Source organism: Dendrobates tinctorius, unplaced genomic scaffold (genome assembly GCF_039654945.1).
Source record: "Dendrobates tinctorius isolate UK_male_01 unplaced genomic scaffold, ASM3965494v1 ptg000202l, whole genome shotgun sequence".
Classification (NCBI taxonomy): Eukaryota; Metazoa; Chordata; class Amphibia; order Anura; family Dendrobatidae; genus Dendrobates; species Dendrobates tinctorius.
Genome location: NW_027361869.1, coordinates 1,571,263 through 1,599,100, shown reverse-complemented (window position 1 = coordinate 1,599,100; position 27,838 = coordinate 1,571,263). Strand labels below are relative to the sequence as shown.

The 27,838-nt window shown below is 44.0% G+C and overlaps 1 long non-coding RNA gene across 1 annotated transcript; it reads left to right on the top strand.

The window, feature by feature from the left end:
* Positions 1-53: 53 nt before the first annotated feature.
* On the top strand, positions 54-24,284 carry LOC141057072 (uncharacterized). The gene is made up of 3 exons (XR_012221971.1): positions 54-526; positions 21,881-21,981; positions 24,196-24,284. It is a non-coding gene; the product is annotated as an uncharacterized lncRNA (long non-coding RNA).
* The last annotated feature ends 3,554 nt before the right edge of the window (positions 24,285-27,838 follow it).

Sequence of the window (27,838 nt, the reverse complement as noted above, 5' to 3'; positions counted from 1 at the left end):
GCATGAAGACACAGAAGGTTTTGCACAAGTGACATCCACAGAAGATATGTGGTTAGTTCTCCAAGATGTTTGCAACAACCTTTGCCAAAGTTCCTTCAAAAAACTGTGCGTAAGTGACAAGTGTACCGAGAAGAAGTGATGCTGTTTTGAAAGCAAAGGGCGGTCACTAAATAGTGATGTGATCTAATTTCTCTTTAGTTCATTCACTTAGTAGGTTTTTTATTCACCAATTTAAAACAAATGAAAACATTTCTATCTTTGAAAGAATTCTAACTTTGGAGCATTTTTTTCCACACCCACCTAAAATGTTTGCACAAAACTGACATATATATATACTGTATATATGCGCGCACACACACGCGCGCTTTCATGTACCATCATAGATGCCATTGGTCTAATTTTCCGCTATTTCAGATCAAAGGAACCCTCCATCCTTTCTTCATGATGTGGTCAATTGTTGTGTATGGCTTCGGCTCTTTCACGTGCATGGTCCTGGAAGAATATGAGTCTCTTGAGAAGCAGATCTGTAAGTGTTCGCACTTAGTGGCAGAACATAGATATGACGTACCATTTCTGCCTATATCACTAGCATACAATAATGGAGATCGTGAATGAACGAGCCGCTCCTAACCCTCAACGCCTTCTCTGCAGGCTCTGGGTCGGCAGCTAATTTCTCTAACATAATTAGCTTTGCAAACCTTTCAGACTTTTTACTAGTTTTGTTGTTTGTTTTTTTTCTTTCTTTCCTTTGGAAGCAGTATCTCTTGCAAATCCCACAAAGTGCATCCTCCTGGCCAGAAGCTTCAAAAGGATAAAGCCTCAGGGATGGGGAGGATGTGCATTCACAGACTAAAATAGATGCTGCAACCCTTTCAGTGGAGGAATGAATGGGATTGAGGTCTGTGAATAGGAAGAGATCACACAATGATGTCACACAGAGGATGGGGTATCCAGCTTGGCCATTATCAGTCATCCCACTGAGCATAGATCAATAGATTTCATTGCAGCCGTAAAATATATCTGTTATGTCTCACCTGGTGCTGTGGATTCATGTATCCTCAGCTCAGGATGAGCAGAGCTTATCCAGCACGGACAGGTGGTGCCGATGCAGTGGAGGAGATGTGTCGGTAAAGCAAAGTGACCAGATTAGTGAAGATGTGGAAAAAGGATAACGGGTAGCAGAGGCTTCAGTGAAGCATAGCGGAATTGGGGTTGCAGAGACTTGGATGTAGCAGAGCAGAGAAGAGGGGCTTAAGTAGAGAAGACTAGGATGTGTAACGGAGCTAAGCAACAATATAGGGGTAGTGGAGGTTTGGATGTAGCAGAGCTGCTCAGCGGTAATGGAGGTTTGGTTGTAGCTGAGTGGAGTTGTGCTGAAGTAGTGAAGACTTGGATGTAGCGCAACTGGAGTAGTGGAGACTTGGATGGAGCAGAGCTGAGCAGCAGTAGTGGAGGACTAAGCAGGAATGCCAACTCCCTGAATACTACAGCTGAATAGGAGGCACAATGTAGCTCTTGGTGCAGACACCAGGACAGGTAATATCATGTGCACAGCTTTAATGTGTACGGTCACCTTAAGATGGCAGAGGTATGTGTCAATGAGGGTGTCACTAATTTATTTAAAATCTTCTCTGAGCAATTATATTTTGTTGCCAGCTTAAAGGGAACCTGTCAAATAAAAAAAAATGATGCCCCATCTGCAGGCAGCAGGTTGTATAGCAGAAGGAGCTTGATATATAGATTTGTTTAAAAAAAAGTTCTAGTATAACTTGTGCTTTATTCATTCAAATAACTGCTCTTTCTGTGTTAGAGAGTCCAGTGGGCGGGCATACAGAGTTTGCATACAGAGATGGCCATCTTTCACTGATAGGACCGCTCACTGGACTCCTAAGTAAATAATTAAATTAAATAAGCCCAAGTTTTATTATAACTTTTCTAACAAACCTACACACCCATCTGAAGTGCTGTACATGATCATGTACAATAAAATCCGTCTCCTTCAGACTTTGCCTGCCATCGGTTTATTAGATATAAAGTTCTTGTGCCAAGATTACCATTCGTTAGCTCTCGTAGTAGTCCTTGTTCTCGTCACTCGGTCACTTATCCCTTCTATCCTACTCACTAGGCGGAGCCATGATGGAATCTAAAGTTGACCATATACCTGAGAAATCTGTGGCTGAGCACTTGTTGGATGGATTCTTATCCAGAAAGTAGAGATGATTAGGAAACATCCGTGAGGGAGCAAGTAGCTAACTTCTCTTATCAGGGCATCAAGCAAAAAAACAATATGGTCGGTGACCTGCGAGACATCTGCATGAACAAGGGATTTATCTAGTCTGAGATACAGAACCCATGCGGTTCTCAGTCTTTTGGAAATCTCTATTAACATCTGTTTACACATAAGCACAATTTCATAGCTGACTAATCATGCAAAAAATTATTTACATCGTTAATTGGGAAACTCAATTATTCAGCCATCTCATGTGATAGATGGATAGAAGATTGGCACCGGCCCCTCGCCATGCCGTCTGCCTTTACAAACACGTGGAACAGAATGGCTGGTGGTGTAGAGCTCACTGATACCAGTGCGATCTTAATAGGAGCCACCAGTTTAACAAGTCTGTCCATTACATTTCTTCCCTCTTCAATCTTCCCCATCACCTGTGAGTTATATTATTAAGAAGTGGAAGAAACCGCAGCAACTCAGCTCAGTGGAGACCCTGTAATGTTACAGAGTAGGCAGAAAAGTCACCAACGCTCTGCTGACGCCATAACTGCAGAGTCCAGACCTCTGGTATAACAGCACAATCACTGCGCCCCGCCAGGAGCTTCATGGCCGAGCAGCTGCATGCAGCCTTACATCACCAAGCACAATTCTGAGCATCGGATGAAGTGGTGTAAAGCCGCCAACACTGGACTCTGGAGCAGACGTGTTCCGTGCAGTGACGGATCGCACTTCTCTATCTGCGTCTTATGGAAGAGTAATTTGGTGATTCCAGGAGGATGTTACCACCTGACTGCATTGTGCCTCCTTTACAGATGGAGGAAGAGGATAATGCTATGGGCTGTGTGGGGCAGTGACCGGTGTTACATGTAGGGGTCACTCTGTGTTATCCCCAGGATGCGCACGGAGGCATATTGAGGTCATGAGAGTGCATTGCAGACACAAGCGTAGCTGTGGTTCCAATGCAGAATAAAAGTGTGTTTAGGTCTTGGATATGCTGGGTGTCCAAGGCAGATTTAGGGAAAACCTGCTCTGGGCTTTTTTTTGTTGTGAAAAGGACTGCAGGATGTTAGTAGTGCAGTCCGTTTCATTCCTAGTTTTCCATGTGGCCCATGGCCACAGATTCTAGATAAAAGCCCTGCAGTAAAGAGTTTTGGTGGGTCAGTGTCAGTTTGGTATTTGCAGGAGTGCAGAGCAGAGGGCTCTGCAGAGCTCCATATGTGTGAGGGAACACAGGCAAGTGGAGCCAAACCGCCAAGGGAGCTGAAAGGCCTGGCACCCACAGCGTACACGGTGGCGCAGTCGCCCACGGCTACCGTTCATGGGAGTGGACTGGCGTGTTTAATGACTGTAATCTGGAGGTTATGTGCCCGGCTGCGAATCGGAGGTCGACTGTCTTGTCGTGCTGCGATCTGGAGTTGGACTGTGCTGTACGCAGCGCCCAACACGCAGCTACAATTGTAGCTTCCAGCTTTTTGGGACTAGTTTGGGGAACACCCTTTTCTGTTTCCCATGACTGTGCCCAATATCCACAAAGACATGTTTGGTGGAAGAATATGACCAGTCGCACAGAGTCCCAAACTCACCCCCATCCAACATCAGGCCTATAAGTCTCCTTACACTGGTAAGAGAGACATTTCCCCTTAAACACCAATAAGGAAAATTGTGAGCCCGGCCTCTCCCCATCAGTATCTGATCTCACAAGTGATATTCTGGATGAAGGGGCAAATATTCCCATAGACTCCTCCAATATCTTATAGAAATCCTTCCCAGAAGAGCGAGAGCTGTGATATCTGCACAGGGGTCGACTCCATATTAATGTCTATGGATGGAGAATGGGAGGTCAGAAAAGCTCCTGGAGGTGTAGTGTAGAGGGGGCACATACTTTTCTCCATATAGTGTATATGTGATGGATAAAAATGTATTCTAGATGTGAGAAATGGAGACATTACAGAGATATTGGCTAGAGGTAGATCGATATGCGCTGGATAGACATGAGATTGCGTTGATGTATGGTTTCCTGCACGTGTATAAATTGTTGTCTCGTCCTCCCATCACATTGTCCTCCCCTCTCTTTTTTTCTGCCTGGAGACACCGCGGCTCCATTAGCACTCGCACCCTTCGTGCCTTTCCTCTGTCAGTATCTGAGTGACGAGGCCGCACATGTACACACTGAATACTGAGGAGAAATGGGGCTTGAGTGTTTATTTCCGAGTTTGATATCAACATTTCATATACGTCATTCCGGAAATAATACTTGTAATGGAGCATACATATTCATCATACGAGTAAGTGTTGCTTCAACATACATAAATCATGGCCAATTAAGGCTCATCCAGAACATGAATTGTGACCGATTTGAATACTTTTGCATTATTACAGACGCGGGTGGCAGCAGATGACCAAGAACTTCTTTTTGGCATCAAACGTTTCCATAGAGCGTTGTTCCAACTTCGGCATAAATAGTAATTTTGTTAATACATGAATAGACCAGGAATAATAAATATAATCCCATTGACAAGATATAACACTTACCCCTTAATACCACTATACAGCTTATATGTACATACAGTCATATGTAAAAGTTTGGGCACCCCTATTAATGTTAACCTTTTTTCTTTATAACAATTTTGGTTTTTGCAACAACTATTTCAGTTTTATATATCTAATAACTGATGGACTCAGTTATATTTCTGGATTCAAATGAGGTTTATTGTACTAACAGAAAATGTGCAATCTGCATTTAAACAAAATTTGACCGGTGCAAAAGTATGGGCACCCTTATCATTTTTCTTTATTTGAACACTCCTAACTACTTTTTACTGACTTCCTGAAGCACTAAATTGGTTTTGTAACCTCATTGAGCTTTGAACTTCATAGCCAGGTGTATCAAATCATGAGAAAAGGTATTTAAAGTGGCCACTTGCAAGTAGTTCTCCTATTTGATTCTCCTATGAAAAGTGGCATCATGGGCTCCTCAAAACAACTCTCAAATGATCTGAAAACAAAGATTATTCAACATAGCTTTTCAGGGGAAGGATACAAAAAGTTGTCTCAGAGATTTAACCTGTCAGTTTCCACTGTGAGGAACATAGTAAGGAAATGGAAGAACACAGGTACAGTTCTTGTTAAGCCCAGAAGTGGCAGGCCAAGAAAAATATCAGGAAGGCAGAGAAGAAGAATGGTGAGAACAGTCAAGGACAATCCACAGACCACCTCCAAAGACCTGCAGCATCATCTTGCTGCAGATGGTGTCACTGTGCATCGGTCAACAATACAGCGCATGCATAACGCCTTTTTGTATGACCAAACAACTCAATCTTTGTTTCATCAGTCCACAGGACCTTCTTCCAAATTGTAACTGGCTTGTCCAAATGTGCTTTTGCATACCTCAGGCGACTCTGTTTGTGACGTGCTTGCAGAAACGGCTTCTTTCGCATCACTCTCCGATACAGCTTCTCCTTGTGCAAAGTGCGCTGTATTGTTGACCGATGCACAGTGACACCATCTGCAGCAAGATGATGCTGCAGGTCTTTGGAGGTGGTCTGTGGATTGTCCTTGACTGTTCTCACCATTCTTCTTCTCTGCCTTTCTGATATTTTTCTTGGCCTGCCACTTCTGGGCTTAACAAGAACTGTACCTGTGTTCTTCCATTTCCTTACTATGTTCCTCACAGTGGAAACTGACAGGTTAAATCTCTGAGACAACTTTTTGTATCCTTCCCCTGAAAAGCTATGTTGAATAATCTTTGTTTTCAGATCATTTGAGAGTTGTTTTGAGGAGCCCATGATGCCACTCTTCATAGGAGAATCAAATAGGAGAACTACTTGCAAGTGGTCACTTTAAATACCTTTTCTCATGATTTGATACACCTGGCTATGAAGATCAAAGCTCAATGAGGTTACAAAACCAATTTAGTGCTTCAGGAAGTCAGTAAAAAGTAGTTAGGAGTGTTCAAATCAAGAAAATGGTAAGGGTGCCCATACTTTTGCACCGGTCAAATTTTGTTTAAATGCAGATTGCACATTTTCTGTTAGTACAATAAACCTCATTTGAATCCAGAAATATAACTGAGTCCATCAGTTATTAGATATATGAAACTGAAATACCTGTTGCAAAAACCAAAATTGTTATAAAGAAAAAAGGTTAACATTAATAGGGGTGCCCAAACTTTTACATATGACTGTATAACCTACTGTGGCCACTTGAAGACAACGCAGACTGTGCAGCGAATCGCCACCTGTTAATTCTCAAAGTTTTCCTAGGGTCCAAAATCCTGCTCTGAATAATGTCTTCAAGAAGATCTGTTGCCGTATTTCACAAGACAAATTAAAAAATGATCTCTTATACCTGATGAGGCTCATGTACTTACTTTGAAAATCCATGTCAGAACAGCTCTATAATCACTTGCTTTTCATAATCATGCTCTTTTAATTTCATGTGCCTAGGTCTCTTCAGGCCACCTCATGCAGCGACATGCGGACGGAGTATTCAGATAGTAGGGCCACACCACTCCAGCATTGCTGACTTCTTTGTCGAGTCCATTTTGAGCTCGGCTACTCTGCCTCTGTGAATCTTCAAACACAGCCAAGCAACATACTTGACTGCTATTTCAAGGCATCTGCTTATATACTCAGCCCTGCTGTTCCAAGGTGCCTGTCTACATACTCGGCTCTGTTTTTCCAAAGTGCATGTGTACATACTCGGCGCCTCTATTCCAAGGTGCCTTTTCTACATACTCGGCTCTGCTATTCCAATGTGCCTGTTTACATACTTGGTTCTGCTCTTCCAAGGTGCCTATCTACATAGCAATCTCAAATATAATTTTTGAAAGGGTCTAAAGTAATCTCATATATGTATATCCCCTAAAATGATACTTTATTAGTTAAAAACCACACATGTGGTAAACACACCAAAGAAAAACAGTGACCAAAAATTGAAGAAAAAGTGTTCAAACAGAGACCACACTAAGGTGACACCTAGGAATCCCTGATGTAATCCTGAGCTTGAGTCTGCCTGACCGCGGAGGTTGGCACCCTAGGGGGGAACGTTGTGGCGCCCCCGCTCAACGATGACTATCCCTAGGGGCCCTGTTGTACCCTACAGCCACTAGTAGTCCCCTCTACCCGATAATAAAGGGGACCCCTACCAATCAGCACAATCCAGAATTTGATTTTATCCTCCCTAAGTTTCCGTTAATAGCCACGTTCTACGCACTACCAAAGATACATAAAGGCCTGAACCCTTTAAAAGGGAGGCCGATTGTATCAGGTGTGGATTCATTGACACAAAACAGTGGTCTCTATATTGATCAGATATTGCGCCCCTTTGTGGTCTCTATTCCATCATACCTGAGGGATACATCAGATCTATTGCTAAAGTTAGAGGGCGTACATCTGGAAGGAAATGCCTGGTTGGCTTCCATTGATATAGAAGCTCTCTATAGCAGTATACCACATGAAGCAGGTATTAGGGGTGTGGGACACTTTCTGAATCAGAGGTCAATAGCCTGTAGGGGGCATAATATCTTTCTGACATCTCTCTTGCGCTTCATATTGACCCACAATGCATTCTATTTTGATGGCAAATTCTACCACCAGCTCAGGGGCACTGCGATGGGGTGCCCCGTCGTATGCAAATCTGTTCCTGGGCTGGTGGGAGGAGACCATTGTGTTTGGAGGGGAAGAAAAGTGGTGGCACGGTCTGATTTCCATGTGGTATAGGTTCATAGACGATGTCTTTGTAATATGGACAGGGGAAAAGAATCAATTTGAAGAATTTGTAAGAGAATTGAACCAAAATGATGTGAACCTGAGGTTCACCTCAGAAATCCACAAAACTGAAATACCATTTCTGGATATAAGAATTAAAAAAGATCTGATGGGAGGTGTCTCTACAAGTATATTCTGCAAACCGACGAGCACAAATAGTTTGCTACATTGGCAGAGCCACCATCCAGTCCCTCTCAAGAGAGGCATTCCGAAGGGACAATTCCTCCGGCTGAGGAGGAATTGCTCTAGGAATGATCTTTTTCAGAAACAAGCTGGGGACATGTTTTGCCGCTTTAAGGATAAGGGGTATCCGAAACACATTCTAGACACAGCATATGACTTTGCAAGTAAAGCAGACAGGCAAAAACTGCTGCAGAAACGTGAGGTTGGGGACTCGACAGAACCAATAAGGGTCATCGGGACATTTGATGTTAAACATCAGGAGGTCAGAAGGGTCCTGTCTAAGCATTGGGACGTTCTCAGGTTGGATCCGGATTTGAAAGATGTGATTGGTGAGCGCCCCAACATTACGTTCAGAAAGGGTAAATACATCAGAGACATGTTGGTCCATAGCCAATACAGGAGGCCAGCGGTTGGTGGCACTTGGCTGGATAGGAGACCCTGTGTTTTTTTCAAGTGCGGGGATTGCAGTTTTTGTAAATATATGAGACCGGGGAAGTCCTTTTGTAGTGCAAGCACTGGCAAGATGTTTTATCAACGAAATTTCTCGAACTGCAAGACCACAGGGGTTGTTTATATGGCCACATGCTCGTGCCCTAAAAACTATATAGGGAAGACTAGGAGAGAATTCAGAAGGAGAGTAGGGGAACATATGGGGGACATTAGAAATCAAAGAGAGACCCCACTTGCTGTGGATGTGTCACAAAGGTGACCCCGGTGGCATCAAATTCTGTGTTATAGAAGTTGTTAATGTGAACCCAAGAGGAGGAAATGTGGATAAGAATATTCTCAGGAGAGAATGTGAGTGGATATTCAGGATGGAGTCCCTGGAGCCGAGGGGGCTGAATGACCAATTGTCGTTTGCTTGTTTCTTATGAGCCACAACTGAATAATGTGATCTTTTTTCGAGGACATTGGCCTTCTAGGTTTTGTTTTTTGTTTCCTGTTTGTCTGGGATTCCCATGTATTGTCATGGACTATTGTATATATAAACCTCCCTTTTTACTGCCTTACGTTAATCCACTCTCTATTGGATCTTGAGCAACTTCAGCTAATTTTAATATCAGAGATATATACAGCGTTTTCTAATTATATTTATATGATAACGAAGATGCACATTGACGCTTGTTCACACTGTTGGAGCTTTTGATGCGATTTATTCTTAGTTATATTTGAATTATCAGTGTGTAGCGTCTGTAGGTGCTGTGCTCAGACGCAACTGCTATGTGACTGAAGTGTGCAATCTGACCAATAAATATAATATCCGTATGTAATGGTCGCTTCTATGATGTGTACACCCGATGGTGTATTATTTGAAGCGTATATTCTTAATATGGGCGAGTGGAGCATACACTGTGGATCGCATGTGTGGGCGCTGCACGTCAGACCTGGCAGTTTGTTTCAGCCGCAGTGATTGGAGAGAGCTGTGAGACTGCCTGTTTGAGGACACTTGATTGGTTACTCAGGAGTGACGCTGCATACACGTCAGACCTGGTAATGTGTCTCCGCCTTAGTGATTGGAGAGTGCTGTGAGACTGCCTGTCTGAGGGTACCTGATTGGTTACCCAGTAGTGACGCTGCATGGGAACCCTGGCAGCCAATCGGAGCACCAGGGACTGGATTGTGCTGATTGGTAACCTAGTAGGGACACCTCAATAGGCGCCCAGCGATGCGGGGATGCCATGTCACGTGAGTGGGCGGAGCACACGCGATCTGAGCTGCGGGTTTAAAAAGAGGAATTGGGATGAGTATCGGTTGGCTATTGCACCGTCATGGGACACAAGATATCGTACTACCGGGCCTCCTGATGAGCCTACTCAGGCGAAACGCGTTGAGGCGTTAACCAATTGATGGCAGGTGGCGATAAACACAGATGAGTATCGCTGTGGCAGTTCTGTGTTTATCTTCTTGTTCTTAATGGGATGTTAATGTATTTAACAATGGGATACTATTGATATCTAATCTTTTGCCATACTGGTTAAACCGCCAGTGTATTGACATATATTTTTCTCTATATTAAGAGATCTTATGTATGTGAGATCAGGGCAACACTGAATCTACTTAAAGTGTCCGGTTTTGACTCCCATTATCTTGTGCATGATGTCTCACTGTTGATATCCTGTGTGGGGCATTGTAATGCAAATCAGTATCCAATATACCACCTGATGCCATGTGTGTTCTTTATTTTTAACCTCTTTCTTTGGGACACAGGGCCCTCTTTAGAGCAGATTGGTCTCTGTCTAGAAATAGGGGTCCCCTTTATTATCGGGTAGAGGGGACTACTAGTGGCTGTAGGGTACAACAGGGCCCCTAGGGATAGTCATCGTTGAGCGGGGGCGCCACAACGTTCCCCCCCTAGGGTGCCAACCTCCGCGGTCAGGCAGACTCAAGCTCAGGATTACATCAGGGATTCCTAGGTGTCACCTTAGTGTGGTCTCTGTTTGAACACTTTTTCTTCAATTTTTGGTCACTGTTTTTCTTTGGTGTGTTTACCACATGTGTGGTTTTTAACTAATAAAGTATCATTTTAGGGGATATACATATATGAGTGCCTATCTAAATACTCAGCTATGCTGTACCAGGATGTATGTGTATATATTTGGCTCTGCTGTTCCAAGGTGCCTGTCTACATACTCGGCTCTGTTGTTCCAAAGTGCATGTGTACATACTCGGCGCCTCTATTCCAAGGTGCCTTTTTTACATACTTGTCTCTGCTATTCCAATGTGCCTGTGTACATACTTGGTTCTGCTCTTCCAAGGTGCCTATCTACATACTCAGCTATGCTGTACCAGGATGTATGTGTACATATTTGGCTCTGCTGTTCCATGGTGCCTGTCTACACACTCGGCTCTGCTGTTCCAAGGTGCCTATCGACATACTCAGCTCTGCTCTTACAAAGTGCCTATCTACATACTCAGCTATGTTGTACCAAGATGTATGTGTACATATTTGCCTCTGCTGTCCCAAGGTGCCTGTCTACAGACCCGGCTCTGCTGTTCCAAGGTGCCTATCGACAGACTCGGATTTGCTATTCCAAGGTACCTGTCTACATAATTGGCTCTTCTGTTTCAAGATGCCTGCCTGCTTTCTCAGCTCTGCCATTCTACTACCAAAGAGCTATCCAGCACACTCAGCAATGCCGTTCCACGTCCAAGGTGTCGTGCTGCATGCTCAGCTTAACCTTTCCATGACCCTGCGGCTTCCCAGGTGGAACGATTTGACTGCAGCTATAGTTTACTGGTATAGAACTCCAAATATCACACCTACATATCTTTCACCGCATTTAATTGTTTTAGACACTTTTAACATCTTTAAAGAAATTGTGAATTAATACAGCTTTATTCACTGTAATGGAGCTGGACTGGATTGCAAAACTGACATAACCCGTGGGTAAGTATTGCGCTGTTTTTCTTAAAAGAAGTCATGTTTTTTTCTAATCCTGTATAACACTTTTAAACACAAATCTAAACTGGTGGCATATCCCTTTAAGAATATTTTCCTTACTAGCTTCTCAGATACCAAATGCAGCTGCTTCTGCAGCAGGTACCTGGATTCATGAAAAACCCTCTCAGAAAAAAAAAAAAGAACAGTCATAGAAATTTCTGCCACAAATCTGTGAATTCACCCAAACACGGTATTAGGAAACAATTTGTCAGTGTTCCTGTCACCCACAGAAGCGCGATTTCCACTTGTGAATTAGGTCATGAGATCGCAGGGAAAATATGTTGTTTTTGGCAACGACTTATTGGAAAACACTGCAAAAAATAATAGAAATGAAGCTGAGTTTTCTGAATGTGGTACAGAGCTACAAAACTCAATTAAAAAGCACGGATCAGTAAAAAAAAAAAAAATAGGAAAAAATTCCCTGTGCTGGTACAATAGATGATGCACAGTGGATGGGCTTCCATTGTGCTGACCACCAATCCATTGTCTCCCGACATATGCTCCTCCCCTCTCACATGCCGTCACACAAATACAAAGAGAAAAACTGCAGCTGCATCCCCTTCCTCTCCCCTCCTCCAGGTCTTGTTTTATAGCATATTTTGAATTTTCAAGAGACACGTGATACTTTAGAAAGAGCCTGTAGCCTAGGAAAGGATATATTGCAGAGTTTTGTGGATTTTCACATCTACATTCTTATTCATTAGCTTTTTACCTGTGAGATTTGCAGACTTATTGCCTAGAATATGTTTGATATTTCTTTTTTTCTCTCTTGCGGTTTGTATGTGTACACTGGTTTGATTTCTTTTCTAAACAGGTTTTTTCCACTCATCAGCAAGGCATGTGTCGAGGAAGAACAAGTACAATTGTCACTTTTGTGTCTCTTTTGTTACACGCAGGTTGCGGATGGCTTTTTTTTTTTTGGCATCAATTAGATATTATGAATAGAGCTTTGTGGTTGAGCAGTGCAATTTAAAGGGATTCTCTAGGTAAAACCTATACAATGTGTTATGTCTAGATAAGGTCCGAGGGGGTGGAGCAGGACACAAGGGTTGTCTCTAAACCCCTATGTTAAGCTCTGCCCCCTCAGGTCCTGCATTATACAGGTTTACCAGTTACGCCTGGGCCCCATGACAGAATGGAAGAACAGAAAGGGTGCTGGAGAGGATAAGTCACAAACAGACTGTAGGAAAGCATCTGAGCTTACTAAAATAAGATAATCTCTATCTAAGGAGCTGGATCTCCATCCACCCATCAAAACTGAAGTATAGCCAGAGAAGAAGGCAGATGCAAGTGAGTATAAGTAGTCCTTCCCCTTACAAGACAGAACAAAGTAGGGAACTGAAAGACACCTGAATAAAAGCAAACCAAGGACAAGACAAAATAACTATCAGCAGTTGGACAGAGACCACACAGGCTGTGGCTCAGCAGAGAAGAAAACTGACCACACAGCAAAAGGTCACTGGATTGAGTCCTGAAACTGAGCCATGGCACCTATACTGCATTGGTTTCCCACCAGTGAATCTTCTATACAGTCTTTTATAGGGTTAGTCTCAAGTATGAAAGTTATCCCTGAGATAGGGAATAACTTTCTGATCTCTGACTTTTGAGACCCCCACCAAACCCGAATAGCGAGACTCTAAAGAGCCCCCGTATGAATGGAGCAGAAATTAATCATGCGCTCTGCCACTCCTTTCATTGGTATGGGGGTGCCGAAGACCAATCAAGTGCAGCACTGGGCTATCCTCTGAGATAGCCCTGGCTTTCTAGATCAGTTAGGGTCTGTAACGTTGTTGGGCATGGACAGCGTGGTCTTGACTGTGAGAAAGGCCGGCCTTATCCTATTGGTGCAAAACTAAGTGACTATCTTGTATTCACTAAAGCCTCTCTGATGGGGAGGATAAGCTTAGCCACAGGTAGTCACCAGGTACCACTCCAGGGCAGTCCCTGAGTCTGCAGCAGCTGACCAAAGGGTCAAAACATGGGTACGAGGTACAGGAGGACAAAGGCAAAGACGTCAGAAAATCATGGGTCAGGGCAGAAAGCACAGTATCAGAGTACAAGCCTGGTCGATAACAGGAGAATCAATACATATAAGCATATAAACAGGATACTAGCAGACAAACTAACTAGGAACAAATGTTCAGGCAAGAAGTTAGGAGCTGCCTAATAAACCACCTGCTGCCTATGGACAGGCTGGGGAAGATAAACCCTACAGGACACAGCAGGGTTAAGTTCCTGCAAAATCTGTTCACGCCTCCCTATAGCCAGGTGGAGACAGCAGGGATATGCAGCAGGGTTGAAAGAGCTGCATGAGGACTTAGTGTGGCGGCTTGACACGGGAAGGAGCAGAGCGGCGAACTTAGTGAGCAGCACAGTCCTTGGAACTCGTGTGCGTTCCCATCGTGACCAGATCCCAGCAATCGGGGATAACTTTCAAACTTGAGAATACCCTTTTTTAAAGGGTGACTTAACAAAAAAATGGTGGTCTAGTATACCACCCATTTTCACATCTCCTATAGGGCAATCTGAATTAATTGGGGGCTTTTGGGACCCATTTACATTAATCAAATAAGAGAGATACTAAGTAGATTGTCTGTCTATCTATGGAGGATCCATTGTGCAGGTAATGTACTGTACGATGAATTTCAATGGGGCACTCACTGCTTAATTTGAACATTTGTGCCCCTAATAACTGATAATGGGCATGTCACCCTGTGTTACTAGTGAGTCCTATTGTATTGGTATTCATGAGTTAAGATTTTATGTTAATAAGCAAATTACCCTGATCACTTGGCCACAAGCTTGATGAAGGTAAGCGTTGGCAATCATATTTATTTCTATAGCGTACACCTTTCACATTCATTAGCGTAACCCCCCTCGCCCTCCGCCTCAGGCACTTCAAAGAGATTGAACAGATCCATTATTTCTGAGATGAGTCAGACGGAATTGCCTGTGAGAAGTGGGTGTTTATGTGCTGAAAACTTTTCATGATGAATTCTGCAGTGTCCCTGGCATCCCCGTCTATTGCCTTGAGCCTCGTACCAATTTAAAATGCAACAGAAGGGATCAGCTTTGTATTTGCCAGCTTAGATTGAGGACCCTTCAAGATATCACCACAACCCCAATGATTAAAAAAATACATCCACTTACTTTCAGGAGGCAACTATTCTTTATAAGTGGAAAGGCTACTTTTGGTCTTCAGGTGCAGTTTATAGTTTTTTCTGCAGTTTACTCCTCCCACCAGCGGGGTCGTACTTTAGTTATGTTCCAGCTGGTCAAAAGGGAGAAATGAGTAGTTACCACTAAAGTGTCACTCCGAAATGTGCTATTATACCTTAACTCACTGTCAGTAATCACCCCCGGCTCTCTCATACACATGCAAGTTCAGCTGGTACGAGCATACATGTGCCAACAATGCATGCGTTTCTTCTGGATAGAACAAAAAGATGAAGCTTTCAAATTCAACATGTTCCACCCTTCACCACCACCATCATCTACAGTACAGAACAAAAGTTTGGACACACCTCATTCAAAGAGTTTTTTCTTTATTTTCATGACTATGAAAATTGTAGATTCACTCTGAAGGCATCAAAACTATGAATTACCACGTGGAATTATATAATTAACAAAAAAAGTGAAACAACTGAAAATATGTCTTATATTCTAGGTTCTTCAAAGTAGCCACCTTTTGCTTTGATTACTGCTTTGCACACTCTTGGCATTCTCTTGATGAGCTTCAAGAGGTAGTCACCGGAAATGGTTTTCACTTCACAGGTGTGCCCTGACAGGTTTAATAAGTGGGAGTTCTTGCCTTATAAATGGGGTTGGGACCATCAGTTGTGTTGTGCAGAAGTCTGGTGGATACACAGCTGATAGTCCTACTGAATAGACTGTTAGAATTTGTATTATGGCAAGAAAAAAGCAGCTGAGTAAAGAAAAACGAGTGGTCATCAAAGAACAGAAGGAATGGACATTAGACCAGTGGAAATCTGTGCTTTGGTCTGATGAGTCCAAATTTGAGATCTTTGGTTCCAACCACCGTGTCTTTGTGCGACGCAGAAAAGGTGAACGGATGGACTCTATATGCCTGGTTCCCACCGTGAAGCATGGAGGAGGAGGTGTGATGGTGTGGGGGTGCTTTGCTGGTGACACTGTTGGGGATTTATTCAAAATTGAAGGCATACTGAACCAGCATGGCTACCACAGCATCTTGCAGCGGCATGCTATTCCATCCGGTTTGCGTTTAGTTGGAACATCATTTATTTTTCAACAGGACAATGACCCCAAACACCTCCAGGCTGTGTAAGTGCTATTTGACCAAGAAGGAGAGGGATGGGGTGCTACACCAGATGACCTGGCCTCCACAGTCACCAGACCTGAACCCAATCGAGATGGTTTGGGGTGAGCTGGACCGCAGAGTGAAGACAAAAGGGCCAACAAGTGCTAAGCATCTCTGGGAACTCCTGCGTTTTTACACCTGCGGATTGCTATAATGGAGCAGGTGTAAAATGCTGCGGATTCCGCACAAATAATTGACATGCTGCGGAAAATAAACCGCTGCGTTTCTGCGTGGAATTTTCCGCAGCATGTGCACAGCGGTTTTTGTTTTCCATAGGTTTACATGGTACAACTGCTATGGATCCGCAGGGCCAAGTCCGCAGCGTGTGCACATACCCTTAAACTTTGGGGCTTAAATGGACATTATTCCATTATTCACTATTTCCCTTGCATATTTTGCACTTTATTGTAAATGACGGCACTTTCTAACTATTTAGATATGTCTGAACATAATTTGTAAGGCTACTTTCACACTTGGGTTAGGAGGTGCAGCACAGGGCCGCCGCTATGCTCCGTTCCCTGCCACGCCTCCTCCGGTCATCTCCGCCCATGGGCGCATGACACTGCATGTGACCTGCGTACCCTATATTTAGCATTGGGTACGCAGGCCGTGCGCTGGTATGCTTTTGCCGGCGCATGCGCCCTTTTGGCGCTGCATCGCCGTACGCCAAATGCACAGTGTTGCATTTTTGTGCGCTCGGCGCATGCGCCGGCAAAAGCATACCAGCGCACGGCCTGCATACCCAACGCTAAATATAGGGCACGCAGGTCACATGCAGCGTCATGCACCCATAGGCAGAGCTGACCGGAGGAGGCGCAGCAGGGGGCGGAGCTTAGCGGCGGCCCTGCGCTGCGCACCCTAACGCAAGTGTGAAAGTAGCCTAACTAGGTTGGCACCTACTCCTCTTTCTGTGCTTATTTTTTTTAGCAGCATTAACACTATATGGCTCCGTTGGTCACTAGGCGAGCGCTATATATCTGTGTGGGTGCTACATGACACTGTTTTGGTTCTGTTTGAGACTCCATGGGAAATATTTAGCGCGACGTGGGCACAGTTTGGGTATATGTGGTGCTATGGTACTGGTCTTGGGGACACATTGCAGAGCATCGCTCATCTCGGGGATGTAAAAACTCTATAGTAGCATTCTCTATGTGTTTTTTTACGGTTTTGTGCTGTTTATATTGTTTATAATGTTTACTTTGGAGTTTTGCATGATGTATCGCCAATAATCTTGCAGGTGATGAATCCCACGCTTCATAACTGGTACCCACACACTTCAGTAAATCAGTATTCACCGGTAAATCACCCTCCAGCGCCTTGATGTCTCTCCGTTCTGTATAGATCTGACATTATCGCAGCCTGGAGACCTCTGATCTACTTATGCACCAGTCAGGATCTCTGTTCTGATGCTCTCGTGTAAAGGGAAGATATGTGTTTTTAATACATTTTCTTTATGTAAGAGGAGACCTTTTTTCCCGTGGCGGCTTATTGGTGAGGTCAGAATTCTGTGCTGTTGCTAAGCAACCTGTGTACTCTACTGTCACAAGGCTCCGCAGTCCCGCGGGACCGATCATTTTTAATGCACATGGTATAGAGTGCGCCTTGGGATATTAATTAGGCAATTACCACAAGTAACTGCGCAAAAAAATACAAAAAAATAATTAAACAATAAATGACAGCACCCGATTCTATTTTTTTTTTACTCCATTTGCCTTACAAAAAAGGCATTTTTCTAATTATTATAGGGCATTTGTCTGCAAGATGTGGCTTACAGCAACTGTGAAACTACGAATGGTGTTGGAATGGTCGGTTCCAATCAGGATGGATCACTGGTTTTTAGTTTTGTGTATTCACTCATTTACAATTCCCATTTTTACTGTGTTCTGATCTTAAAGTCCTTTCTCATCTACGTTCGCGTGTCTGCAGGCTTCTGAGCTTACTTCAGCCCCTGCTGGTTCAGCTCCTGCATAGAGTTTGTCCTGGTGATTTACATTCCGAGAAGTCATAAAGTATTACATCGTTGAACCCCATTTGTTGAGAAAACCATTACAATAAGCTGAATTTTGAATTCAGCTCTGGATTTGATTGACTTTAAAGGGGACCCGTCACTTGAAATAAATATGTAATTTTTACCAGGTGCAAATGAAATGTTCTCCTGAATCTGACGGTTTTCCTTTTTTTCTCTCCATTCCTGGGATATGCAGGGTTCCTCGTCCCAGTCTGTTCTCTTGGGGATGTGTCCCTCCCAGGAATACATGCTGGATATATGTGAGGTCAGTGTTAATCCAAGGTACTGCTGTTCTTCACTAGTTTTTCTGTAAAAGCACATTTTCATTCCTGGAGTGATTTCCCCCTTTTACATCTCATGTAGGTTCATGTACTTTGCTCCCTTTCTGCAGCCTCAGTTAGCTGACCTCCATAATAACATAAATGCTTTCCTCTCACCCTGCATCCTCCTTTTCATGCTGCTATCTCAAGGAGTGGGAGAGTAAAGAGAGCCAAGAGCAGAGCACTGAAAGATATGTGTCGACTTATTGTTAAGGTAGTTGGCATTCCTTCCATTATACTCCACCATAACTGCAAACTCAACTCTGCTATTCCTGTAATCGTATTCCAACCACTCCCTTGCATATGCTATACAACCATAGTATGCTATGGCTTCAGCACCGCTATATACAACTCTGGAGTTTCATGGTTCCAACACTGCTACATGATCCTCCATGGCAAACTCTGCTGTGCTGCCATAGTTCTTCCACTTTACTGAGTTAATTGTGTTACATTGGATTTTTGTCGCCAACTCTGCTCTTTTAAACTGCTTCCTCATTGCTGAATCAACTCTGCTACATCGCTGTTCCAGCTCTTCTGCATTGAGCCTCTGTTCGAAACTTAACTGTGCAGCAAGTTTTTCTTGTTACTGAATAAACCACTACATCACTTTTCCACTTTTGCATTGAGCCTCAATTGCAATCTCAGCTTTCCTACACTGGTTTCTCATTATTAAGTTAACTCTGCTGCATCCCTGTTCCAGCTCTGCTGCCATTGTTCCAGTTACTGGTGTTCTGGTTCTGCCACAGCTAGTTACTCCAAATAAATTGCTGCATCGGCGCCCCCTGTCCGTACTACATTAGAATAGCTCATCTGGATCTAGGGGTTAGAGAATCCACCTGTTCATTTGAGACGCAACATACAATTTCTTAGATTAATACGACAATTAGCCAGAAAATGGCAATATTGTATCAAGAATATCTTTATGAAGAGCAAAATTCCACCCCCTAGCAAATCCTGGCCATTGAGCCATGGCCGTCCTAAGAACCAATTTATGTGACCGCCATTGGCATGAGAAGTCTTGGTATCGACAGGCGCTTCACTGGCCATGTAAGAGAAGAAGCTTCGATGAATAATGAATAGAAAGGAGGATGGCGTCCGTGGTCCGATCTCCGTTGCGCCGCCGTCTTCTGTTGTTTTTCCTTCCATACTGTACATTTTTGTTGCTTTGCAGATCGTGCATCAACCTCTTGTGATGGTAAAATCTGCTCGGTTTCCCAATCACTGATCAGTATTTCTAGAAATAAGACGACTTCGAAAGGAAGCCTGACAGTAACTCCACTAATCGGAATTTTTTTGACAGTATTTGAGCAGCTAGGGTTCCCTAGAGCAGAAAAGTGCTATTTTCAGCCGTAGCTACCTCCCCCGATCTGTTCCTGAAATGCTCACATTGATAGATCCTGATATTCACGTTTACCGCAGAAAATAAAAATCCTAACTGAAGCTATGAGTATGACTGAAATTACAGAATAGCTCGATACCACAAGCGCTTTACAACATACAGATCACTGCTCACCCACACATACAGTATATACCATAACATTAAATCCACTGAGAGGTGACGTGAATATCATTGATTATCTGTCAGGGCTGGGAGATATTATCAGCAAGCGAACAGTCATTTCTTGATGTTGATGTGTTGGAAGAAGGAAAAATGGGCAAACGGAAATATCTACGTGTCTTCGACAAGGTCTAAATTGTGATGTCTACATGACTGATGAGTCTGAGAGAGAGCCTTCAAAACGGCATGTCCTGCTACCAGTATACGGCAGGTCTTGTGGGGTGTCCCCAGTATATAGCAGGTCTTGTGGGGTGTTCTCTGTATACGGCAGATCTTGTGGGTGTGTTCCCGGTATACAGCAGGTCTTGTGGGGTATTCACAGTATATGCCGAGTCTGAGAGAGAGCATTCAAAACAGCATGTCCTGCTACCAGTATACGGCAGGTCTTGTGGGGTGTCCCCAGTATTTAGCTGGTCTTGTGGGGTGTCCCCGGTATACGGCAGGTCTTGTGGGGTGTCCCCGGTATACGGCAGGTCTTGTGGGGTGTCCCCGGTATACGGCAGGTCTTGTGGGGTGTCCCCGGTATACGGCAGGTCTTGTGGGGTGTCCCCAGTATACGGCAGGTCTTGTGGGGTGTCCCCAGTATACGGCAGGTCTTGTGGGGTGTCCCCAGTATACGGCTGGTCTTGTGGGGTGTTCTCTGTATACACAGGTCTTGTGGGGTGTCCCCGGTATACGGCAGGTTTTGTGGGGCGTTCCCTGTATACGGCAGGTCTTGAGGGGTGTTCCCTGTATAGAGCAGATCTTGTGGGTGTGTTCCCGGTATACAGCAGGTCTTGTCGGGTGTTCACAGTATATGCCAAGTCTTATGGGATGTTTCCAGTATTCGGCAGGTCTCGTTGGGTGTTCCCATTATATGGTGGATCTTGTGTGGTGTTCTTGGTCTACTGCAGGTCTTGTGGGGTGTTCACAGTATACAGTGGATTTAATGGGATATTTCCAGTATATGCAGGTCTTGTGGGGTGTTCCCATTATAAGGCAGGTCCTGTGGGATGTTCCATATATACGGCAGGTCTTGTGTGGTGTTTCCAATATTCGGCATGTCCTATGGGGGGTATTCCTGGTATGTAGTGGTTAGTACCTACCATTAGTGGTTTTGGGAAGGACAACCAATAAAAGTGCTACAGTATTATTGGCATTCAAGGCTCATTCATGAGTGGGGAGTAAAGGGTAGCCTGTCTGTACCAATTCCACAGGAAACTACTGTAGCACTAATTGCTGGAAACATTACTGCTGGTACAAAGGTGTCATAATACACAAAGCATCACAGCCCGCTGTTTATGGGGCCGAGTAGCCACAGCGCAGTGAGATTGCCCATTCTTACCCCTTTCCACCACCAAAAGTACCTACCATGAGCACGTGAACATCAGAGCCAGACCAAGGAGCAGAGGAAGAAGGCGGCCTGGCCTGATGAATCATGTTTGAATCGGTGCGTGTGCGTTACCTGGGAAGAGATGGCAACAGGGAGCAGTCTAGGAAGAATACAAGCCGGCACCATGTTGGTGTGAAGTATCACCTACCTAAACAACGTACATCCCAAATGCTATCTGTTTGGCGGCAGCAGTATTCCCTAATGCAATGCTCATCTCAGAAGAATAATGGTTGGTGAGGAACATGACAAAGAGGTGATGACTTCTCTCCTAATTCTCCATTTCAAAATCTGAGCGTTCATTTTAGGTAATTGCTGGAAAAACAGGACCAATCTATATAAGCCGCTTCCCACAATCTGAACCCCCTGCCGCTCCAGCGCCAGCACTCTGGTGGTTCTCACTGGTCCTTGAGTGATGACGTCCCGTCCATAAGTCATCAGCTCCATTTTGCTGCCTTCAGTCTGAATCTACATTCTGCACATTCCAATAAGAAGGAGGAAAACCACTGCATAAACAGGTGTGTCCAAACTTTTGACTGGTACTCTATTTCTAAAAAAAAATGTTTGCAATGTTTTTTTTTTCACATCACGGATTTATTAAGAATAAAACAAATTTAGAAATCTTGCAATTTTCTCATTGGCCAAAGGGACTTTCTGCTCTTTCAGGAAGAGTTTGCTGCAGCTTCCGTATCATCAGAGGCAGGGCTGCAATGACAAGTAACACATCTGTTCACAACCGATAGCACAGGATCTACCAATCACAACAGGTAATGTTGCATTTGCTGCCTCTCCCTTCACAATGACAGTAAGTAGCTCAACAAGACGAACTTAACAAGTGATTTCTCCAAATTCATCACAAAATGCCACTTTCTATCGTTTTGTATCATCTTTTAACTTTTTGGAGCTTTGTCTTCACTGTGCCACATTTCTATCAAACATCACAGTCAACAAACCCTCAGACAGTCCAGGTATTTGATGTTTTTTTTTCTCATGATTGATTAGTCTCTAGATTATCTGCATCAGGTATGTGAGATAAATGTGCGCTCTTAGGCCACGTTCACACGGTCAGTATTTGTAAGCCAAAGCCAGGAGTGGGGGGAAATGCAGAGGTGGTGCACTTGTTTCTATTATTTTTCCTCTGATTGTTTCACTCTTGATTTTGGGTTACAAATACTGATGTAAAATACTGACCAAATACTGAACATGTGAACGTGGCCTTAGAGGGGTGTTAGCCAGAGGGTAAATAATTCTGCGATTGCAGTAATCAGCAAAAGTGGCATTCTGGGGTGAATTTGGAGAAACCACTTGTTATATTAGTTGAGCTTAGTTATTTATGACAAACGTCTTTCATACTTCATATAACCCCTCTGGCTGTTATGACCTGCAGCAAATGTGATGCACAGCCAGAATCCAGCTTCTGGCATCGTTCCTGAGGAATCTCAGCCCCTTCCTTATGGACAATGATACCTTGGGTTTGTTTCCTTCAACTATTCTATTCAAACAGCACCAAAAATTTTCAGTCACTCTGGAATCTTCCATGATTTCTTCTGAAACCAAACCTTGGTGGGCTGTGATTGGGATGATTGTCCTGTTGGAAGATCCAGTGACGCCCAACCTTCAGGTTCAGAAGGCATGATTTTTTTCAGCTAGGAGTTCCTGATGCTTAATTTGAATCTATCTTTCCCCTACACACTGAAGGTTTCCAGTGCCAGAGGAAGCAAACCAGCCCTAGAGCATCACTAAGCCACTGGCATGCTTAACTGTAGGCATTATGTAGACACTACAATGCTTGACGGTAGGCATTACCTAGGCACTTCCATGCTTCACTGTAGACATCACCAAGACACTGCCATGTGTTACTGTAAGCATCACCGAGCCACCAGCATGCTTACCTAGACACTGCCATGCTTCACTTTATGCATCATCAAGCCACCAGCGTTCTTCACTGTAGGCATCAGCATGTCATCATATATCACTGTGGGCATCACCAAGCCACCCCCATGTTTCACTGTAAGCATGAACAATCCACCGCAATGCTTAAATGTAGTCATCACCATGCTACTGCCATTCTTCACTGTAGGCAGGGTGTTCTTTTCAGGGTGTGCTTCTTTCTTTAGTGTCAAACCTACAGCTAATGCATAGGCCTGAAAGGGTCCAGTTTTGTTTCCTCGCTCCACAAGACGGAGTCCCAAAACTTCTATGGCTTATTTGTATGGTTTTCAGCCTATTGGAGCCAAACTTTCTTGCACTTTTCGGTCAGTAGAGGTGAACATCTTGGAGTTTCAGCTTTTTGTATTCTTTTCCTCTTATGCTTTTTGGACCAATCTCTTGCTTAAAGGTGTATTTAAATCCCACAGTTATACTGAATGAGCATTTCTAGAAACTCCCGATAATCGTACAGTGTTTACAGTTTGCCAATCACCTGATAATCAGGCGAATAGGGTGAAATAGTTTGACCAGAAGGTCATCATTCTGTGTTAATGGGACTTGTTCTCCTGAGAACAATGGCAGCCTACGAGCACCGAATGATCTATTACGGATCGTTCACTGCATATTTTTTAAATGAGCACCGATGGGTAAATATCACCCTACCAGTGGTCGTTTTACGTCACAAAAACGGTAAATGTGAACGCGCCTTTAGCCGTATTTCTAACATGCAATAAAACTTCACAGTCAGCAATCCCCCAGCCAGTCGAGGTATTTGATGTTTCTCGTGATTGTATTATCTCTTCATTGTCTGCATGCGATGTGTTGAGACAAATTGTTAGGGTTTCTATTCAGTGGGTTAAACAATTTTAAGTCTCCGTTTTGGGATGAATTTGGAGAATCCACCTGTCATATTAGTTGTGTTGAGCTACTTATATTGTTCACATTTGGTTTGTTGCAACAAGTTTGTGCATTTTACGACTGAACCTAATTTGGAGGGGAATAATTTTGGTTATACTTATGGGATATATTCTGACTGTTATTGTTACTTGTAGATCTGCGGCTTCTTTCTATTTTCCCGGGGATTTCGCTGGCTTTTCTCTGCTGGATCTGACCTTGTCTTGTTATCCAGCCTACAATAAGGTAATGTGTCTTTGGGTAACATTTGACATATGTGCAAGAAATGAATTGTAAATTGCATATAATGTCTGCGCCATTACAGTATTAAGCCCATCCTGAGTCTGTTTAAGGGGACACCAAATAGGAGCACAGCGGAGCCATTTATTCATTACTGGTTTCTGCTCACCTCCTGAATGGCCGGACCACCATATTCCGAGAATACCGGGCCTTATTATATGCTTGTAGATAGCAACCATTATGTGAGCGCAGTGGAAATTTACTTTAGCTGCTTATCTATGAACTATTATGATGTATACAGAGAATACAGAGAAAAGTTATATTTTCGCCTCGTGTTGATTTAACCCCTTCACAACCTTGGGATTTTCCGTTTTTGCGTTTTCATTTTTTGCTCCCATTTTCTATTTTCAATATGGCCATGTGAGGATTTGTTTTTTGAAGGACGAGTTGAACTTTTGAACGACACCTTTGATTTTGACATATAGCGTACTGGAAAATGGGGAAAAAATTCCAAGTGCGGTGAAATTGCAAAAAAAAAAAAAAGTGCAATTCCACAATTTTTTATTTATTTATTTTTTTTTTACCATGTTCACTAAATTGCTAAGGCTGGTTTTATACTTACCGTGTTTTTGTGGGCCAATTTTGTGGCCCCAATAACCTTCTATGGGGCCGCAAAATCGGCACGCAAAAAATTCAATGGTGTGCCGTATGGCCGTGAAAAAATATCGCGCTTGCTCGATGTTTTTCACGGACACGGCCCCCATTTAAATCAATGGGGCCGCAAAAACAGCAGAAGTTTGTTTTTGTGGTGCACCGTCACTTGCGGTTTTGCGGAACACCGTTTTTTTTTCTCCAATACTATTTCCATAGTATTAGGGGAAAAAACGGCGATCCACAAACATTTTTTGCAGCCTGTTATTGCAGTACAACAAAAAAAATGCGACGATACGACCCACAAAAACGGGCTGCAATAGCGGACCGCAAAAATGCGGTAAGTGTAAATCCAGCCTAAAACTGACCTGCCATTATGATTCCAGGTTATTACGAGTACACAGACACCAAACATGTATAGGTTCTTTTTGGTGAAAAAAAAAAAAATCCAAATTTGCAGGAAAAAAAACTGAATAAAAAAATTGGCGCCATTTTCCAAGACCGTAGCATCTCCATTTTTTGGGATCTGGGGCTGGGAGAGGGCTATTGTTTTTCACGCCGAGCTGACGCTTTTAATAGTACCAATTTTAGGTAAATATGATGTTTTGATCACCTATTATTGCATCTTATTGCAATATTGTGGCGACCAAAAAAACGTAATTCTGGTGTTTTGATTTTTCTTCCCGTTTTTCCGATTGAATTAATTCTTTTTATATTTTGATAGATTGGGCGTTTCAGAATGCAGCGATACCAAATATGTGTATTTTTTTATTGTTTTATTTTGAATGGGGAAAAAAATAGTGATTTTTACTTTTAGATCATTTATATTTTTTCTTACATTTTTTACTTGCTTCAGTAGTCTCCATAGGAGACTTGAATCTGCGATCTTCTGATCCCTTGTGCTACACAGAGCAGGGTTTCAGCCCTGCTCTGTGTAGCAGAAATGGTCATTTGCTATCGGTCTGTATCAGGGCGCACGGTCGGTATCGAGGCATGCGTTCTGTATTGTGGCGTGCGTTCTGTATTGTGGCGTGCGGTCTGTATCGAGAGGTGCGGTCTGTATCGAGAGGTGCGGTCTGTATCGAGAGGTGCGGTCTGTATCGAGAGGTGCGGTCTGTATCGAGAGGTGCGGTCTGTATCGAGAGGTGCGGTCTGTATCGAGAGGTGCGGTCTGTATCGAGAGGTGCGGTCTGTATCGAGAGGTGCGGTCTGTATCGGGGGGTGCGGTCTGTATCGGGGGGTGCGGTCTGTATCGGTGGTGCGGTCTGTATCGGGGGTGCGGTCTGTAACGGGACATGCGGTCTGTATCGAGTCGTGCGGTCTGTATCGGGGGTGCGGTCTGTATTGTGGCATGAGGTCTGTAACGGGACGTGCGGTCTGTATCGAGTCGTGCGGTCTGTATCGAGTCGTGCGGTCTGTATCGAGTCGTGCGGTCTGTATCGAGTCGTGCGGTCTGTATCGAGTCGTGCGGTCTGTATCGAGTCGTGCGGTCTGTATCGAGTCGTGCGGTCTGTATCGAGTCGTGCGGTCTGTATCGAGTCGTGCTGTCTGTATCGAGTCGTGCGGTCTGTATCGAGTCGTGCGGTCTGTATCGAGTCGTGCGGTCTGTATCGAGTCGTGCGGTCTGTATCGAGTCGTGCGGTCTGTATCGGGAAGTGCGGTCTGTATCGAGTCGTGCGGTCTGTATCGAGTCGTGCGGTCTGTATCGAGTCGTGCGGTCTGTATCGAGTCGTGCGGTCTGTATCGAGTCGTGCGGTCTGTATCGAGTCGTGCGGTCTGTATCGAGTCGTGCGGTCTGTATCGAGTCGTGCGGTCTGTATCGAGTCGTGCGGTCTGTATCGAGTCGTGCGGTCTGTATCGAGTCGTGCGGTCTGTATCGAGTCGTGCGGTCTGTATCAGGACATATGGTCTGTATCGGGGAGTGCGGTCTGTATCGGAGCGTGCGGTCTGTATCGGGGGTGTGGTCTGTATCAGGACATATGGTGTGTATCGGGACGTGCGGTCTGTATCGGGGCGTGCGGACTGTATCGGGGCGTGCGGACTGTATCGGGGCGTGCGGACTGTATCGGGGCGTGCGGACTGTATCGGGGCGTGCGGACTGTATCGGGGCGTGCGATCTGCATCGTGGCGTGGAGTTTGTATTGGATCGTGGCCAGGGTACGTAAAAATTTTGGACAATCTGTGAATATTTGTCCAGTTGGTCAGAAGTAGGTTGGCCCCCTGCTGGTGCCAGAATAGGTGTTATGCAAAATATGTATAAAATCTGGGATTCCTCGTCACACTTGTGAGGACAGGTATCATTCCTCATCCGTAGACCGCACCTGTCATCTTTTATAAGTCCAGCGTGCATTATCCCGTGCACCATATCCTCATCAGACTGGTGGCATGGTTGCTATAAAACCACGGGCAGATTTTTCTCCATTGACTGCTTCTCCCTCATTGGAGCCGCAGCTCTACAGATCCTATGAAGCGTGATGTTGAAATGCTGCATTTATCAGCTGAGAAGAAGGAATCTGCTCCTGGATCCCAAGGTCTTTCTTTCTTATTTTCCTGGCTGCAGAACAAAAAAACTGACAGCATATGTACTAAACCCATGCCACATGTGTGCACTGCGGCGGGGGATGAATACATAAAGGACTTCACTCCTGGAGAATATGAAGCACCTGAACCACTCACAGTACAATGGTCACAGAAGAGAATTTTGATTTTTTTTTTTTTTTTTTTTTTTAAGGCCATCATCTCATATCTGTGCTGATAATTGAGATATTTCTTTATTAACCATCTGCTTTGCCGTCATGTTCTGCCACAATTCACTTTTATGGGAAAATAATTATACCAATTGTTTACCGGTCGGGAAAACCAGACTGCATATAAAAACCGTGCAGACCCAACTGGGAGTATCCCAAGGCC